Source organism: Pseudorca crassidens, chromosome 10, assembly GCF_039906515.1.
Source record: "Pseudorca crassidens isolate mPseCra1 chromosome 10, mPseCra1.hap1, whole genome shotgun sequence".
NCBI lineage: Eukaryota > Metazoa > Chordata > Mammalia > Artiodactyla > Delphinidae > Pseudorca > Pseudorca crassidens.
Window position 1 is genome coordinate 84,563,154 of NC_090305.1, and position 17,653 is coordinate 84,580,806.

General features: G+C 43.1%; 1 long non-coding RNA gene across 3 annotated transcripts in view; it reads right to left on the reverse strand.

The window, feature by feature from the left end:
• The window catches only part of LOC137233131 (uncharacterized), a 57,664-nt gene extending 40,510 nt beyond the window's left edge, over positions 1 to 17,154 (reverse strand). For 2 of the 3 annotated variants that reach the window (XR_010947311.1, XR_010947309.1), the window contains exon 1: positions 16,791 to 17,154. This is a non-coding gene — a long non-coding RNA (uncharacterized lncRNA). The remainder of the gene's footprint in view (positions 1 to 16,790) is intronic. The other variant, XR_010947310.1, reaches the window with a different exon arrangement.
• Between the last annotated feature and the right edge of the window lie 499 nt (positions 17,155 to 17,653).

Genomic DNA, 17,653 nt, shown 5'->3' on the forward strand with positions numbered 1-17,653 from the left:
CCCTAACCCAGTTTGCTTACCACCTCTGCTTAGATCAGAGATGACATCTGACTCAAGGTGAGCCAATCAGGGCTTTCTCCCAGGAATTCTGAATTAGCTCCATGGTAGAAAAGAAAATAGGAAAACTCAGAAGTTTTGTCCATTGATACAATGGGGTGGGACAAGCCACTCTACAGAAAGAGAAGAAGCAGATGTGCAAAATGAAGTAAAAGTAAGAGAACTTGCAGCTCCAGAGGAAGAGCAAGATGGCTGTTCACTTCCTAGTTCCAATTCGTCCCTCTGCCTCAGATACATTCCTGGCCTTGAGAGGCATCTCAGGGTCTTTATGATTAAAGCCCCTCACTTCTCCTTTCAAAAATGTAATCTAGCTTAAGTGGGTCTTGTATTACTTAGAACTAAAACGGTCTTAACTTGGACACAATCAAAATAGATTTATGGGCAATTAGTTCCAAATTAAAGCAAGCATAATTCCCTAACATTTGCTCGAAGGGAAAACAGTTTCATTGCTTTTTCTCCTACTTAAAAGGACCTTCTTCAAGTTGTAGTGCCTTGCTTCCCTAACGTAAAAAGCTGAACAAAGATTCTAGGTGTGGGATCCCTAGAACTAGACCCTGAGACAAGGATTTGAGTGGAAGTAGTTTCCCTGGGAGGTGATTCTAGGAAGCACTGTAGGGGAGGTGGAAGTGAGACAGGGAAGGGAAGGAAGGCAACAAAGGGTGTGTTGTCAAACTGTTATTATCATGGGGAAGTGAAGCTTAACCCTCTGGGAGAACTCTGGGGGGGTCAGCATAGACCCCACGTCTCAGAGCCATCCCACACAAGGATGCGGAGCTGGGGTATCCATACGTCAACTACCATTAGAAACTCATAGAGGACTACTGGTGCATTTCCAGCTGCTGGGTGGTGGCCAGAAAATCTCTCAGGGGAAGAAATGCAGGTGCAGGGAGTTGGAAGACCTGGAGGTATGCAATCAAGTTGTAAAAGCAAGTGGATACGGGTGGGACACCCATAGCATCTGCTGCTGGCTTATGTGGAAAAATAATATAGCTGGGAAAGATTTTAAAGTATATGCTCAATAACAAGTTTGTTCTCATCCACTTACGGGAAGGGAATGATGAAGGATGACTACAATTTGGTATTGTTTTCAGCATTTTGTTCCTTGCCAATTCTCTGTTTGCAAAGAGTTATTTTTCCATTAACAAGTGGGACTGGGCAAGAGATGTGGGCTGTGAGGTCCTGTTTAAATGGTCTCTGATGAAAACATTTTGGACTCACACTTGGGCTGGAGGAAATCATTCCAAGTGTCCGCCTGCACCACCTCCTCTTTCAGGCCTCCCAGCTGAAGGAAGGGTGACCAGTTGAAGAACCATCCCCCCACAGACGGTAAAAATATGTATTCAAAGAGGCCACAGACAAGGCTGCAAATCTTGCTGTGCTTTGTACATACGCTGAGTAGTAGAGGGTTGAAGAGGCTGGTGGTGGAAGGCAGTGGTTGAAAGCCCAGGGAATGGCAATTTTTCTTTCCTAACTTTCCCCTTGAGGAAATATTGCAAAAAGCTCCTTACTTGCTACTTACAGGGCCTTGGCAAGAAGGGGAAAGTGGGCATGCAGGGCTCAGCAATCATCCTGGAGAAAGGGAGGGGAGGCTCATGTAGACTTTATCCACTGTGCTGAGCTTGACTCACTGAGTGGGTGTCGGGCCGCCCGGAAGTGTGGATGCCACCTCTCTGCCAAGGAGCTTGCTCTTTGCTTTTCTCTGCTGCTCCACATCTTACCTCCTTTCAGACTCCACCAAAGACCCATGTCTTCAGATCCCCCCAGCCTCCCTGCCCCACCTTCTGCTCCCCGGTGGTTCTTCTTGTGTGTGTGCTCACATAGCATCTGACCTGGTTGCTGTTCTCTATGTGGGTTTTCCAATGTGTATGCCTAGTGCCTCTGCTAGTGAACAGATAGTTTGGGCAGGGATGGAAGTAAGCAAAGCTAGAAGTATAGAGAAGAGAATAAAACAATGTATTTAAAATATCTAGGAATAAACCTACCTAAGGAGACAAAAGATCTGTATGCAGAAAATTATAAGACACTGATGAAAGAAATTAAAGATGATACAAATAGATGGAGAGATATACCATGTTCTTGGATTGGAAGAATCAACATTGTGAAAATGACTCTACTACCCAAAGCAATCTATAGATTCAATGCAATCCCTATCAAACTACCACTGGCATTTTTCACAGAACTAGAACAAAAAATTTTGCAATTCGTATGGAAACACAAAAGACCCCGAATAGCCAAAGCAATCTTGAGAACGAAAGAAGGAACTGGAGGAATCAGGCTCCCAGACTTCAGACTATACTACAAAGCTACAGTTATCAAGGCGGTGTGGTACTGGCACAAAAACAGAAATATAGATCAATGGAACAGGATAGAAAGCCCAGAGATAAACCCACGCACATATGGTCACCTTATCTTTGACAAAGGAGGCAGAAATGTACAGTGGAGAAAGGACAGCCTATTCAATAAGTGGTGCTGGGAAAACTGGACAGCTACATGTAAAAGTATGAGATTAGATCACTCCCTAACACCATACACAAAAATAAGCTCAAAATGGATTAAAGACCTAAATGTAAGGCCAGAAACTATCAAACTCTTAGAGGAAAACATAGGCAGAACACTCTATGACATAAATCACAGCAAGGTCCTTTTTGACCCACCTCCTAGAGAAATGGAAATAAAAACAAAAGTAAACAAATGGGACCTAATGAAACTTAAAAGCTTTTGCGCAGCAAAGGAAACCATAAAGAAGACCAAAAGACAACCCTCAGAATGGGAGAAAATATTTGCAAATGAAGCAACGGACAAAGGATTAATCTCCAAAATTTATAAGCAGCTCATGCAGCTTAATAACAAAAAAACAAACAACCCAATCCAAAAATGGGCAGAAGACCTAAATAGACATTTCTCCAAAGAAGATATACAGAGTGCCAACAAACACATGAAAGAATGCTCAACATCACTAATCATTAGAGAAATGCAAATCAAAACTACAATGAGATATCATCTCACACCAGTCAGAATGGCCATCATCAAAAAATCTAGAAACAATAAATGCTGGAGAGGGTGTGGAGAAAAGGGAACCCTCTTGCACTGTTGGTGGGAATGTAAATTGATACAGCCACTGTGGAGAACTGTATGGAGGTTCCTTAAAAAGCTACAAATAGAACTACCATATGACCCAGCAATCCCACTACTGGGCATATACCCTGAGAAAACCATAATGCAAAAAGAGTCATGTACCAAAATGTTCATTGCAGCTCTATTTACAATAGCCCAGAGATGGAAACAACCTAAGTGTCCATCATCGGATGAATGGATAAAGAAGATGTGGCACATATATACAATGGAATATTACCCAGCCATAAAAAGAGACGAAATTGAGCTATTTGTAATGAGGTGGATAGACCTAGAGTCTGTCATACAGAGTGAAGTAAGTCAGAAAGAGAGAGACAAATACCGTATGCTAACACATATATATGGAATTTAAAAAAAAAATGTCATGAAAAACCTAGGGGTGAAACAGGAATAAAGACACAGACTTACTAGAGAATGGACTTGAGGATATGGGGAGGGGGAAGGGTAAACGGTGACAAAGCGATAAAGAGGCATGGACATATATACACTACCAAAAGTAAGGTAGTTAGCTAGTGGGAAGCAGCCACATAGCACAGGGAGATCAGCTCGGTGCTTTGTGACCGCCTGGAGGGGTGGGATAGGGAGGGTGGGAGGGAGGGAGACGCAAGCGGGAAGAGATATGGGAATATATGTATATATATAACTGATTCATTTTGTTGTGAAGCTGAAACTAACTACCATTGTAAAGCAATTATACTCCAATAAAGATGTTAAAAAAATAAATAAATAAAAACAAAAACAAACAAAAACAAAAAAAAAAAACAAAAAAAAACAATGTATTATTTGTTACCCACTTTCTGTGGTTCAATATTCTACAGTAATAGCATTGTGGTCAAGTGTGGATCTGAAGCCACATTTCCTGGATTTGTGTGTCAGCTCTGCCTGTGATGCTTATAGCTCTTTGCTCTATAACCTGGGCCCCAGTGCCTCGCACAGCTTACGGTCAGTAAATACTGGCTGAATGGATGGAAGAATGAGTAATAGGATGAATGAATGAAGGGGAACATGATGTCCCGTAAACGCTAAGAATTCAAGGAGCAGGCCTACCTGTAACATTTGCGGGGCCTGGGACAGGAGAACAACTGGAGGGCCACACGTGGCTTCGTCCCACACTATAGAGGGACCTTTCATAAACCTGTTGGGACATCCCATCCTGTATGTTCAAGCTCTCTTCTCATCTCTAGTAAAAAGCAACCCCTAAGCTATCAGCTAGGTCTAGTGGGATGTGGTCTGGGAAAAAGACCTGGAGAAGAGGACCAAACAGGACCTGAAGGTGGACTCAGGGTCATTTGGGCAGAAAACCTGGAATTCCAGGTTCTCAGAAGAGGCAAGAGCACGGAATGTGCACATCCCTTTGCCCTGCAGATTCCCTACCTATGCAGAGGTTCACCCAGACTAGGGTCAGAGTGGTGACCCCACAACAGGTGTGTTCACTTTGCGAACATTCATCAGTCTGTACGCCTAGAATTAGTGCATTTTTTTTGTAGGTGTTCTTCTTTGACGATATTTTAATGAAGTTAAATAGGTATATAGACAGTAAAAATAAATGAAAAATGTTAACGATAGTGGAATCTAGGTGGTTAATGTAAGCATATACCTTGTATTAGTCTTTCAATTTCTGTATGGGCTTGATTTTTTAATAATAAAAAGCTGGAAAAATTACAACAGTGGTAAGTACTATAAAGGCAAGGTCAGTGATGCTATGAGACCTCATAACAGGGGCATGAAACCTTAGTGTGAATTAGGAAAAGGCTCTGGCTCCAGTGTGTTTGCCCTGTGGACTCACAGTGTCACAAGTAAACTTGTAAGAATTAGAAAAAGGCATACCTTCTGCCAGGCAGACCAGTCCACGCCAGGGCACCTGGATTGGGAGGCAGGCACCCTAGCATCGTGAACAAACTCCATCATCATGAACAGCGTCAAGTGGGACAGGACTTGATGAGAGGTTAATTCGGTGAGAAGGAGGAGAAGGAACTTCTCCGGCAAAGGGGTCGCCATAGAGCAAGGTCCTGAGGTGGGAGCGATCATGATCCAGGACTCTCTACTCTCAAGAAAACATGCAGGAGCTTGGTGTGACCCAAGGCTGGAAAGATAGGCAAGGAAAAGAAGATCTGTGAAATGGAAGCACTGAAACTATCCAGGGCCAGGGAGACATGTGAAATCCCTAACCCTAACCCTAACTGGGCTCTGCAGTTGGCTAACTATGATTTGGGGTTTAACCTGTTTAAGCCTCAGCTTCCTCATCTACAAAATAAAAACCATCTTATATTAGAGGGTTAAGTGAGATTTGGCAAGTAAATACACAGAACACAATATTTAATAAGTGTTCATAGCATTTCTTCTTCATGTTTATCTCTTCTAGCATTTACCTGGTCATCATTACCATCACCACTGTGTCATGGTAGCTAATACTTACAGCCCATACGATGCACCAGGTACTCATGTAAGCACTTCCTATGTACTAACTCATTCAATCCTCACAACAGCCTTTTATGATATAGGTCCTATTATTGTCCCCATTTTACAGATGAGGAAACTGAGACATGTGGAGTAACTCGGCCAAGAAAGATCACAAAAAAAGCAGCTGAGCCAGGATTTAACTAGGCGACTGGCCTCTAGACTCTGTATGCTTAAAACACTGTGCCGTATTGCTTCCTTCACAAATAAACAAGAGGGGAAAATGCACACATTTAAAAGGCCAGACGCCCCCAAATTTTCCATTCTACGTCATACCAGCCTAAGATACAGTCTTGGGGCATGAAGCGCCACCATATTACTAAGTTTGCTATGAACACTTTTCTATTTACAAATCCCAGGGGCTAAGATGCTGCTTTGGATCTTTTTCTATCCATTCCAACAATTTCCTCAAACTTGAAGCAAACCTGAGTTGGGAGGAAAATGAAATATGCTCTCTGGAGTGGCAGCATCAATTTTTAACCACCTCTGGCACAGAGTGGTAGAGTTGCAAAGCCTAGGGAAACGTGGATTGGTCATGGGCTTCTTGTGTGACACAGGGTTGTGAAATTAGTCCAGGGTTTCAAAAAGTGAAGCGATCTGTTTTCTTTTTTTTTCTCCTCCCAATCTGAAGGCACCATTCAATGTATCTTACTGCTGGAGCTCAAATGAAACGGAATGATTTTCTTAGTTTTGGGCTCTGTCAAGTCAGGGACCAGTTGGAAGATAGAAACATCACTGGCTAATTGAAAAGAAAAATTTTAATGTAAAAAGTGTAAACTAGGAGAAGATCATTAACTACAAAAAAAAGGGTAAAGAGATTCTAAGAGGCCCAGAAGCAGGAGGTGCAAAGAGTGGCTCCTCACTCTGGGCTGAGGAAGCGTGGGCAGCGAGGAAGAAGAAGGGGCTGGTGGAAGAAGAAGGCCCGGCAGCCCCAGCCTCCCTCACAGGCAGGGAGAGCAGCACATCCCCCAATGTGGAGGATGCCAAGAAGGGCTGGAGGGACTGGGGATCAAAAAAGAAAGAAAAAAGGCCAGATGCCCCCAAAGTGCACACAAGGCAATGTCTCCGCCCACAAGGCAAAATGCAAACCCCTTTGAAGAGGGTGCACCTACCAGAAAGCGTGCAGTCGGCTGATGGAGAAGAAACTTGCCAGAGGGCAGAGATCTGTACTGGCCTCTGGAAGTGGCCTGCCACTGTCAGGTCTGGGCAGTCAGGGGTGAGAGCCTTGGCCTGGGGGCTCCACTGGAGCTGGTCTGTACACATCACTCAGGTTCCATGCTGCATAATAAATAACAGGAGACTGAAACTCTGAAGGGAGGTCTTCCTGCCTCTAGAGTTTCATTCTACTGTTCAATTTTGACAAAAGCTAACATTCTGCTGGTCAGCAAAGGGAAATGTTTACAGGGTCTAGCACCAGTATCACAAAGCAGCGCAAAGAAGGGGGATTTGCAGCCAAGGGATAAAGAATTGTATCATACATGAGGCAGTTAGACTGGGTCCTTTTGAGAGTATGTATATCTATTTCTGTCTCTTTAGAAGAAATGCAGGAGTCCAACAGTTATACAGATGCTGCGTGCCAATTTCTTCCTTTGCCACCATTGTGCTCAAATCTCACAACTCGTGTGTGTGTGTGTGTGTGTGTGTGTGTGTGTTTGCAACTGATGTTCTAGGGAGGTGCTCTGCCAATTCTATGAAGCAAAGACTTTGTTTCACTCATCATTACACCCTAGTGCTTAGTATATGGCTCTGCATGCAGGAGATACTCCATGAGTATTTACTGAATGAATGGGTGAATGAATGAATAAGGGAATGCTATACCCTTAACTTACTCTGTGGAATATACTGTGCTATATTCTTGAGTAATTCAAGGAGGTTACACCCATCCCAATTTGAAAATCAATGGAGGAATGAAGTGTTGGCTGATTATGCAGAGTTGGGAACTTGGGGCTTCACGGGCCAGGACCTCGGGAGTTATCACAGCCTCTCAGCCGGACTGCAACCATCACCAGCCTGGCCTGGCAAAGTGCCTCCTGGAGTATGGCTCATGGATACTCTTCCCTCAGCTCGTCTCATAGCTGTTTTCTTCTCATCTTTAAGGTCTGACTGAAACATTACTGCTCCAGAAAGGCCTTCCTCTGACCACCTTATCGTAAGTGGCCTCCTCACCCTGCCCCTCAAATTATTTTTTATCATAATGATCTCCAAACTTTGCTATCCATTACAGTTACCTGGGGACCTTTTACAAATCCTGATTATAATAAAATCCCAAGACAATGTGGCCCTGGACATAAGGATACATATAGGGATACATGGAACAGAATTGATAATCTGGAAATAAACTGTTAAATGTATGATCAATTGATTTTAGACAAAGGTGGAAAGATAAGTCAATGGGGAATGGATTTCTTTTTCAATAAATAGTGCTGGGATGATTGGATGTCCACACCCAAAAAGATGATTTAGACCCTTACCTCATACCATACACAACAATTTACTCAAATGGATCACAAACTTAAATGCAAGAGCTAAAACTACAGAACTTTTAGATAAAAACATAGAAAAAAATCTTTGTAATCTTGGCTTAGGTAAAGAGTTTTAAGAAACCAAAAGCATGCCCTATAAAGGAAAAAATTGAGAAATTGGACTGCTTCAAAATTAAAAGCTTTGTACTTCAAAAGATATTGTTAAGAAAATGAAAAAAGAAGCCACAAACTGGGAGAAAACATTTCAAAAGTACATATCTGATAAAGGACTTATATCCAGAATATATAAAGAACAATGAGAAGACAAATAACCCAGTTAAAAACAGGCAAAAGATAGGAACAGACATTTCACCAAATAAGATATATATGCATTAGCTATATATATATATATACGGCTAATCATCACAGGAAAAGATGCTCAACATCATTAGGCATTGAGGAAATGCAAACAAAAGCCACAATGTGATACTACTTCACACACACAAGGATGGCTATAATCACCGAGACAGTAACAAGCGTTGGTGGGGATGTGAAGAAACTAGAATCTTCATACATTGCTGGTGAGAATGTAAAATCGTACAGCCACTTTAAAAACGGTTTGATGTTTTCTTAAAAAGCTAAACATAGAGTTACCATATAACCCAGTAAATACCCTCTTAGATATCCCCGAAGAAAGGAAAATATACACCCATGTAAAGACTTATATGTGAACATTTAAAGCAACATTATTTACCAAAAAGTGGAGCCAGCTCTGATGTCAGTCAACTGGTAAATAGATAGACGAAATACAGTATAGCCATATAACAGAAGCAATTGAGCAACAAAAAGAAATGACGTACTGATACGTGCTACAACATGGCCAAACCTCAAAAACATTATGGTAAATGAGAAAAGCCAGGCACAAAAGACCGTATATTGTATGATTTCATTTATATGCAATGTCCATAAAAGGGAAATTGATACAGAAAGAAAGTAGAACAGTGTTTGCCTAGGGGCTGAGGGTAGGAATAAGGATTGACTGCAAATACAATGGATGTTTGGGGATGATGGGAAATATTCTAAACTTGTATTGTGGTGATGTTGGCAAAACTGTAGCTATACTAAAAAATCATTTCCTTGCATACTTAAAATGGAGAATAAAATGAATGGATTTTATGATATATAAATTACCCCTCAATAAAGCTGTTTTATAAAATTCCCAATGTCCAGGACACTCTGAGTCAAATTAAATGAAAATTAGTGGAGTGAGATTAGGCATCAGTAAATTTTTAACTTCCTCAGGTAACTCCAGTGTGCAGACAGAGTTAATCATCAGTGGTCTATCACCATGCTACTCAATGTGTGGCCCAAGGACCAGCAGCATGGGCACCACCAGCTTCTAATGCTGGTTAGAAATGCAGAATCTCAGGCCTCGCCCCAGACCTCCTGGATCAGAATCTGCATTGAAATAAGATCCCTACGTGATGGAGATGTCCATTAAAGTCTGAGAATCACTGCTCTATCACAATGCATTTATCATAATCTTGATTGTTTTATGTATTTCTTAACTTCTTTGATGTACCTCCAGGACAGTTGCTACAACTCCACACAGAATGCCATGTGAATAGAGTCTCAATCCCAGGTCTCACAAGGCAGGGTCCCTGTCTATCTTGCTCACTGCTGCTTTTCCATGCCAAGCAGAATTCTTGTCACATAGCTGGTACGAAATCGCACGTTTGTGGAATGAATAAGCAATTATTACCCTCTACCCCATCCCCCTTTTCTAACTATTGAGCTCCTACTAATATTGAAAACACAGATGAAAGTTGCCCTTCACTAGCTCCCCAGGAGAAGCCTGTTTCCCCCTCTCGGTGACCATGCTGATCCTCTGCTCACCCACCAGGACAGCAGGTAGAGCACTCAGCCTCCCCCTCCCAACCCCCAGCCCCAACTGAGTGGGCATCATTCACCCATGGAGGCATCAAACAATTGCAGTTTTCTGCACAAATTAACCAGTTAATACGTAGAAAGTATTCTATTGTTATGAGGGTGCTACTTAATAATATTTTGTGTCTACCTTATGAGGACACACTGGTGAACAAAAACAGAATGACCCCTTGTCCTCTTTGGGAGTTACACTTCACCATGGGAAACAGACCCTAAGCAAGCGTGAAGACGTTGGCCATCTTTGTATGTTAACAAATGTCAACCTTCTCCTTTCTTAGGTTCACCCACCTAGTTTTCTTTGCTTTTGGTATGCTTCCTAGGGAGAGTCAACGCTTCCTGGTAAAGCAAGACCCAGGGCCAAATGCAGGCCCCCAAATACACAATCTCATAATCTAACTTGCGCACCCTCCCTACTGCATGGAGGCTGACTGTCTTAGTCTGGATTCTCCTAAAGCAGAGGCTGAGAGGAGAATTCCAGTGTAAATAATTTATCAAATAATTTATTGGGGAGGTACCAGGAAACACCAGAGGGGAGCAGGTAAGTGAGGCACAAAAGGAGTGAAGCACATAAAACAATGCGCTATCAGAAACCAAGTCAGACGGGACTGTGGACACTTGGAACACAGCCCCACTGGGAACTCTAGGAAGACTACAGAGCAAGCTTGAGAGAACTGTCCCAACAAAGGCACAAAGAAGCCGGAGTGTTTTCCACTGACCTCCCATTTGTTACCGGCTGCAGGCTGCTTATGGAACCAGTAACTCTCCAGCATTTCAGATTTGCCAAGGGTGGCGGGAAAACAGAGATTTGCAGGTGTTTAAAATAAGCAGCTTTCCATAGATAGAGTGCATGCTGAGACGTTCAGAGAATATTGGGGAGCAGGCGAATGACAGATTCTTTACCCTGAGAACTAGGGTGTGAATGGACACTTTCAAGTTAGCGACTCACTGGGGCTAACTTGGAGGACCGAGGTATTCATATTCAGAAAGGCCTGGTGAATTGCAGAAAAACAACTTTGCCTGAGAGGCCCAGTCAGTGGCTGGCAGCACGGAGAAAAAGCAAATTGAGTTAAATGGAAATGACATCTCATTTACCTTGCCATCCACTCCGAGGGCCACCTTCAGGCCCTCCGAGGAAACATCCAGGGACCACCGGCCTTGACCTTTGTTCTTAGGCTAATGTTACAGGTTTGTGGATGTAGCTCCAAAGCTTATCTGGAATGTTTGCTTGGCCGTGTAGTGTTTGGGGGAGGGAGAGGTAAAATGGGCACTCTGGGGCCCCACAGGGAGTCCAGGACCCGGCCCACGAATAAGGCCGTGACTAAGTAAAACTGAAAGATCGAAGTCAGCCAAGCTGTCCTCTCATTTCAATGTGGCAGTCTTCCCAGCTAAGGTCTTTGGTGGCAAATCAAATATTCTATTACATTATTTTCCAATTTCAGGCATTTCCCCAGCTGGACTCTCAAGTGGTATATTTTCCAAAAGTTCAGAAACATTGTCCTGCTCACCAGCTGCCTTGATGGCCTGACATATTGGACACTGACTCTGGGACCAAAACATGTGTGGTCCAAGGACACCATCCTGCTGCCAGCTTATGGCACCTGAGAGATGGTGGAAACACAAACCTCTCAATCCAGCAAACACTGTGACCCCATGCAAACGCCCTCTCCAGGCTTGCTGGGTTTTATTCAGCACTTGTTAGGTGAATGTAGATTAGATCCACCCTAAAAACTTCACTATCTTCCATTATCCAATGAGTAAGATGACAATTTGGCCTTTTCCAATATGGTTATGCAGCATCTGTAAGATATCGCAGGTACTCACATGCAGCGTTTTAGTACCAATTTGACCTGATTAGGTGTGTTGCCAACAATTGGACCTTGAATCCTAAGCAGGTGGTTTGTTCTTCACTCTTGCTGTGTCTCCAGCTCTCCTGCGAATCATTGCCTAAATTTGGGGGGACCACATCTAAGAATAATTCACGTTCTTTAAAGAGAGCAAAGAGCAAGGGGCACAGCTGGAGCCAGAATTCTGCAGCTGTCTCAGGAGCTAGCCTGGAATAGCGGAAAGGAACTCGAGCCAAAGATTCCACACCCATTAGGCAGTGTGATGAAAAGTGATTAGCATTTAGCACAACCATGGCAGCCTTTAAATTCAAACAAGCCCCTGCTCCCAGCTCCCTGTAAACTTGCTCAGTTTCAGCTCTTCCTGATGCTGATGTCACTAATTGGTGACACAACTCATTTCCGAGTTCTCCCACCTCCATTTCCTACAGCCCCTGGATTTGATCCTGGAGGGATGGATCTGTGTGTGCAGCTGAACGGAAACCAATGAAAGTGAGAAAGGAGAGGGGCACAGGAAGCAATGAAGATGGAGTTGTAGCTAATCCCCCTGAATCCTGAGGACATGTAGGGCAATCTGGACCGCTATAGGCCTGGGAATTTTGTGACTGAGGCAGTGCTTCTTCCGACGGATTGGTTGGGTTGAAAGGAAGTGCTTGTGTGTTGGTTGACACCAGACCAGTGCTGTTTTTATTCTGATGAACAAGGCATGGTTATTAATCACTGAACCAAGGCATCGTGGAGTAAAAAGCTTGGTCTAGTCTCATTCTTAACATAGGAACCACCTTTACCACACTCAGGAGGTGGCGAGCCACCACCACTGCTTTAGCCAAGGGCAGGAAGCTCAGCTACCTTCAGGGGCAAGGAAGGTTAAGATCAATGAGTGAAATGGAACTGAGTCTAGAACAACAGGAAGAAGTGGGGTCTGAGGAAAACTGAAAAACACGTGTTTCATTGAATGGGAGCAGCAGTATCTCCAGTCAATTGTTGAAATGCAGAATGGAGGTACCCTGTGTGTGTGTGTGAGTGTGTGTGTGTGTGTGTGTGTGTGTGTGTGTGTGTGTATGATAGAGAGAGAGAGAGAGAGAAAGAAGGGGGGGTGGAGAGAGAATGCACAATCATCTCAATTAAAAATTATTTAGAAACACCAAACTTAAAGAAAACACTGAATGAGCAGAAAACAGCCATCCATATATGTGATGGTCCACTGGCCACTGGTTTACAGCCCTGGCTTAAGCAGATAACAGGGATCACATCTCATAAAGCAACCCGCTGCATATATCAGCTTCCTTCATCTCTTTACAAATTTCTTGTACTCATTCATCTTTTTAACTCATTGAAAAATTTGTATTAAGCACTTCCTATGCTCTAGGCATAGTCTTCTCCGCCAAGGGTTACAAGGAATCCCGGGGGATAAACCAGGGAATAAGACAAGCTTTCTCACGGACAGTTCATTGTACCTGTTGGAGGATAATTCCCTCGTCCTGAAAGTCTTCTCTTTCTAGATCCAACAACCCATTTTCTCCAACCCTTCCTAAAGTATTAGGGTTTTCTTTGCATTTCCAGTTGGTTAGTATCCTTCTGAAAATGTGGCAAATCAGTGTAAAGTACTAGTTATGGAGCCCCCTTCTGAATGTGTTACAATTCACAAATGTTCTTGAATACTTTGCTGAACATACGTGAATGTATCGCCGCTCAGTATACCTCCCGCCATCTAGGGCTTATCTGGATTGTGCAGCAGGGACACATCTTCATTTGTAGGAATCCTGAGACACAGAGTGCTCCATGGACATCTCTGTGCACAGCAACTACAGTCTGTTTTCATATTGTTCATAACTTAATGGAGCACAGGATACGCTCAGCCTGGCTTGTTTGCTTTCTTGTGCCTGCATTTCCAAAGGTCACAGATTTCATGCCAAAGTGCCACATGATACAAGTATTTCCAGGAACACGTGAGGAAAATAACATTAATTGCCTGAGACTCTAATTGGCTTTAGGACAGTAGCCAGGCCAGTGGCTGGGAAAAGACACCCCAGAACAGCTGTCAAATACAAACCTGGCAGAAAGGCATCAAATGCCGAGAGCCCTTCCTGCATGACACTGACATTCCACAGGCCCACACAGACCCAGCGATGAGAAAAAATCTCCCTCCATGTGGTGATTTTCAAACTCACTTAATTTCAAGTGGTTTCCATGGAACACGCCAAACATGCCCCATTTCGGCTCTGGCTGGCAGTTAGCTACACTTAGAGAAGCAAAACCCCAAACCTACTAGTCATTAGCTGAGTGTTGACGAATGTACACAATGATTAGGCCACAATTACATTATTTCTCCAGACTTTGCTAGGCACTGATTTTTGTAATTAGAGATGATCTGGAGAGAACCAAATGTAAATCAACAACCTCGATCTGCCAAGAATAACATGCTTTAGCAATCATACAGACATCCTCAAACGACTGTCCTATTTCTCTCCCATCTGAATATTCATTAGAGATTGGGCATGAGCTCTGTCCCTTATGGTAGGCTTTCACCTCTTGATTAGATATGAGATGAAAAAGTACAGGCCTGTAAGAACTGTGAATGTTGGGGGTTAGTCATCCCCCGTCAGGGTTTGTCTTCCTGGAGGAAAACCAGGTTGAGAACTGGGAGATCAGGATCTGAATCTTGAATCCTACTGCTTAACTGTGACCAAGTACCTGAACCATGAAAACGATTTTCAGGGAGATTCAAGTGCACATATAGAAGTGACCTGAAAAATATGAAGCACTACACAAAAGTATTAAGCTGCTATCATTATTGCAGTTCTGGTTCCCAGAAACCCCTATTCTAAAATCTTAACGAATAGTTTCAACAGTCTCCCACCATGTTCTTTCTTCTTTTAAAACTGGAACTACAAGATCAGTTACCCAAATTCAATTTCACTCTCTTTCACAGGGTGCAAACTACAGATCCATGGGCTAGATTGAGCCCACAGATATTTTGACTTGCAATGTTGTGTTTGTTTCTTTTTCCTTTTTTTTTTTTTTTTTTGCGGTACGCGGGCCTCTCACTGTTGCAGCCTCTCCCGTTGCGGAGCACAGGCTCCGGACGCGCAGGCTCAGCGGCCATGGCTCACAGGCCCAGCCGCTCCGCAGCATGTGGGATCTTCCCGGACCGGGGCACGAACCCGTGTCCCCTGCATCGGCAGGCAGACTCTCAACCACTGCGCCACCAGGGAAGCCCGTTGTGTTTGTTTTGTTTTTTAAATTGCCATGCTTGTCAGCATTTTATATATGGGATTTTTCAGATTGATATTTTCACTGGGTATTTTCATATGTAAGTTCAAATTTCCTAGTTCTGAGGAAAAATGGGAAGATTTGGCAACATTGGCTTGGATTCCCTATACCTGCAATTGCTAGAGCCAAGGGGTGGCTGCCCAGGGGGTGTGTACTCTCCATGGCCCCATGGTCCCCACCTGACCTGCCTGCCTCACTTACGTCTTCTGTCTAAATCCCATAGACATTTGGATGTCAACTCCTGCTTTTCCCTTTATTTTCAGAGACAAATAGCTCTTTAAAATATTAAAAGGGAGAAAAGCAAGAATACAGCGATGCAATGAGACTGAATAACCAACTTATTGGATATTAATAAATATTAATAAACAAGAGCAGAGATATCAAACGGCTGCTAATGAGAAGCAGTAGAGCAAAGTGGTTAAAAGTCTAAATAAATTACTGAAGCAATGTCTAATCGTGGCTCCTGCCCTTACTAGCTTAGGAGAGTTATTTAAGCTCAGTTTCCTCCTCTGGAATATGAGAATAATAATTATCATTTTTAGAATTCATTTAAATAACAAGGATTTACTAAGCATCCACTATGTTCTAGAGACTTGTGTAGGCACTGATGATGCAACAGTAATCCAAACAAAATCTGTATTCACGTGGTTTACATTAAATGAGTGAATCCATGTTAAGCATGTAGAACACTGTCTGGCACAATAATAAATTCTCAGTACGTGTTAGCTATTATTATCGCTATTATTCACAATATGCTGTCTGCTCAAAGGGATCCTTAAATCAGGAATGATAAACCTGTTTAAGCTTGGATTTTATTTCCTGATAATAGCTACCAGAAATAAATACAGTGTTAAGAATGAGTCTGAGGCCTTGTCTAAGCTCAGCAGAAAGGGGTGCAGGGATTGACTATGGATGTCTGACTTGGGCTGATGTGTGTGGAAATTTGCCTGGAGGTTTTGCCATCCTGGGTTAAAGAATCCCTAATTTCTATAAATTAAATTTCTATAAATGTAAGTGTCTCTAAATTTCTGCCTCTCTCGTCTGTGTTGACAGTCTTTCTGAGACTTCTTGTTCAGGGAGAGACAAAAATTCAAGAAAACTTTTCCAAGTTTTCTCTTTTCAGCAGGCAGCTCACAAGGGCAAGGCCATGCTCTTCTGCTCTTGCAGATGTGCTGAGAACATGCAAAGCTCGAAGGGCTACCAGCCTGCGATTAGGGAGGATTTGAAGATGTCTGTTCCAATAATCAGCTCTAAAGCTGAACCTCTCAGAGCTACAGACCCAATTCAAGGGAACTGAGATACCGGCTCGGGGAGGGTACATTTCTCTTCAATAAAATATTTAAAAGTAAAGAAAGAAGGAAAAGAACATTCCCCTTATCAAACCACAAAACCCAAGAGTTAGCCCTTGGCAGGCCTAGAGGCTGAACCCCTTTGACACAGTGCCTCTGCCCTCACTGACGGCTCAGGTACATCTATTCTCATGCAGTTCCGGACTAGGCAACAGTGAAAAGTCACTGCAGGTTTCCTCCTTCCCAAACAAACCCATATGTACACTTTGCAAACTCCTGAGGGGCGAAAAAGGAAATGAAACCTTTCCCAACAATATTAAATGTGAACTTACCGTACTTCCCTGAAGCTTGCACCTGCCGCCCGAGCCCAGGGCTCCTCGTCTCTGTTGTCAGTCAGAATCACACATGGCAGCCAAGTTCACAGGAACAAGGACTTCGTAGTCACGGGCTGCTGATGGGAGAGGTCACCGCGTAATGAAAGAGAGGGATGTCTGGGCCTCCAGGTTAAAGGTGAACAGACAAGGTGGTATCCTGTTATTACCAGACATGGGCAGTAATGTTGGAGGGCGACCCTGCACGGCAGCTCAGATGTGGTCTCCTGGATCACCTCCCCTGACACCAGGGATGCGGGGTGTTTGAAAATGATTCTTGCCAGGCTGCTCACGCATACATCCATTATAATTCCAGAGCATCCCTATTGTTCCTGTTGGGGTAGAACAAAACCAGTGTTAAGCCCAGGCGGGGATACTGGCCGTATTCCTATACAACCTTATTTATAAAAACAGGTGGTAGGCTGTATTTGGCCTATGGGCCATAGTTTGTATCCCCTGATCTAGTGCAATAAATCACTGATGAACCTGCATTGAGTATAAAATAAGTATGTTCATTTCCTTGCTGCATCTCAACAAGGACTAAAAACAATAGTAACGTGTGGGGATTAGAAATCGGAACAGCAGGGAGGGAGCTAGGTCCTAGAAGAGGGCCCAGGGCACTCCTGGGATTGGTGATGTTCCGTTTCTTAGTCCGGGTGCTGCTTACACAGTAAATTACTTTGTGAAATTTCATCAGGCCACCCACTTAAATCTGAGTACTCTTCTGCACGCATGTTATATTTATTTTTTTTAAATAATATTTTAAATATATATAATATTTATTTATAAATTTTATTTATATAAATAAAATAAATAAGGGCTAA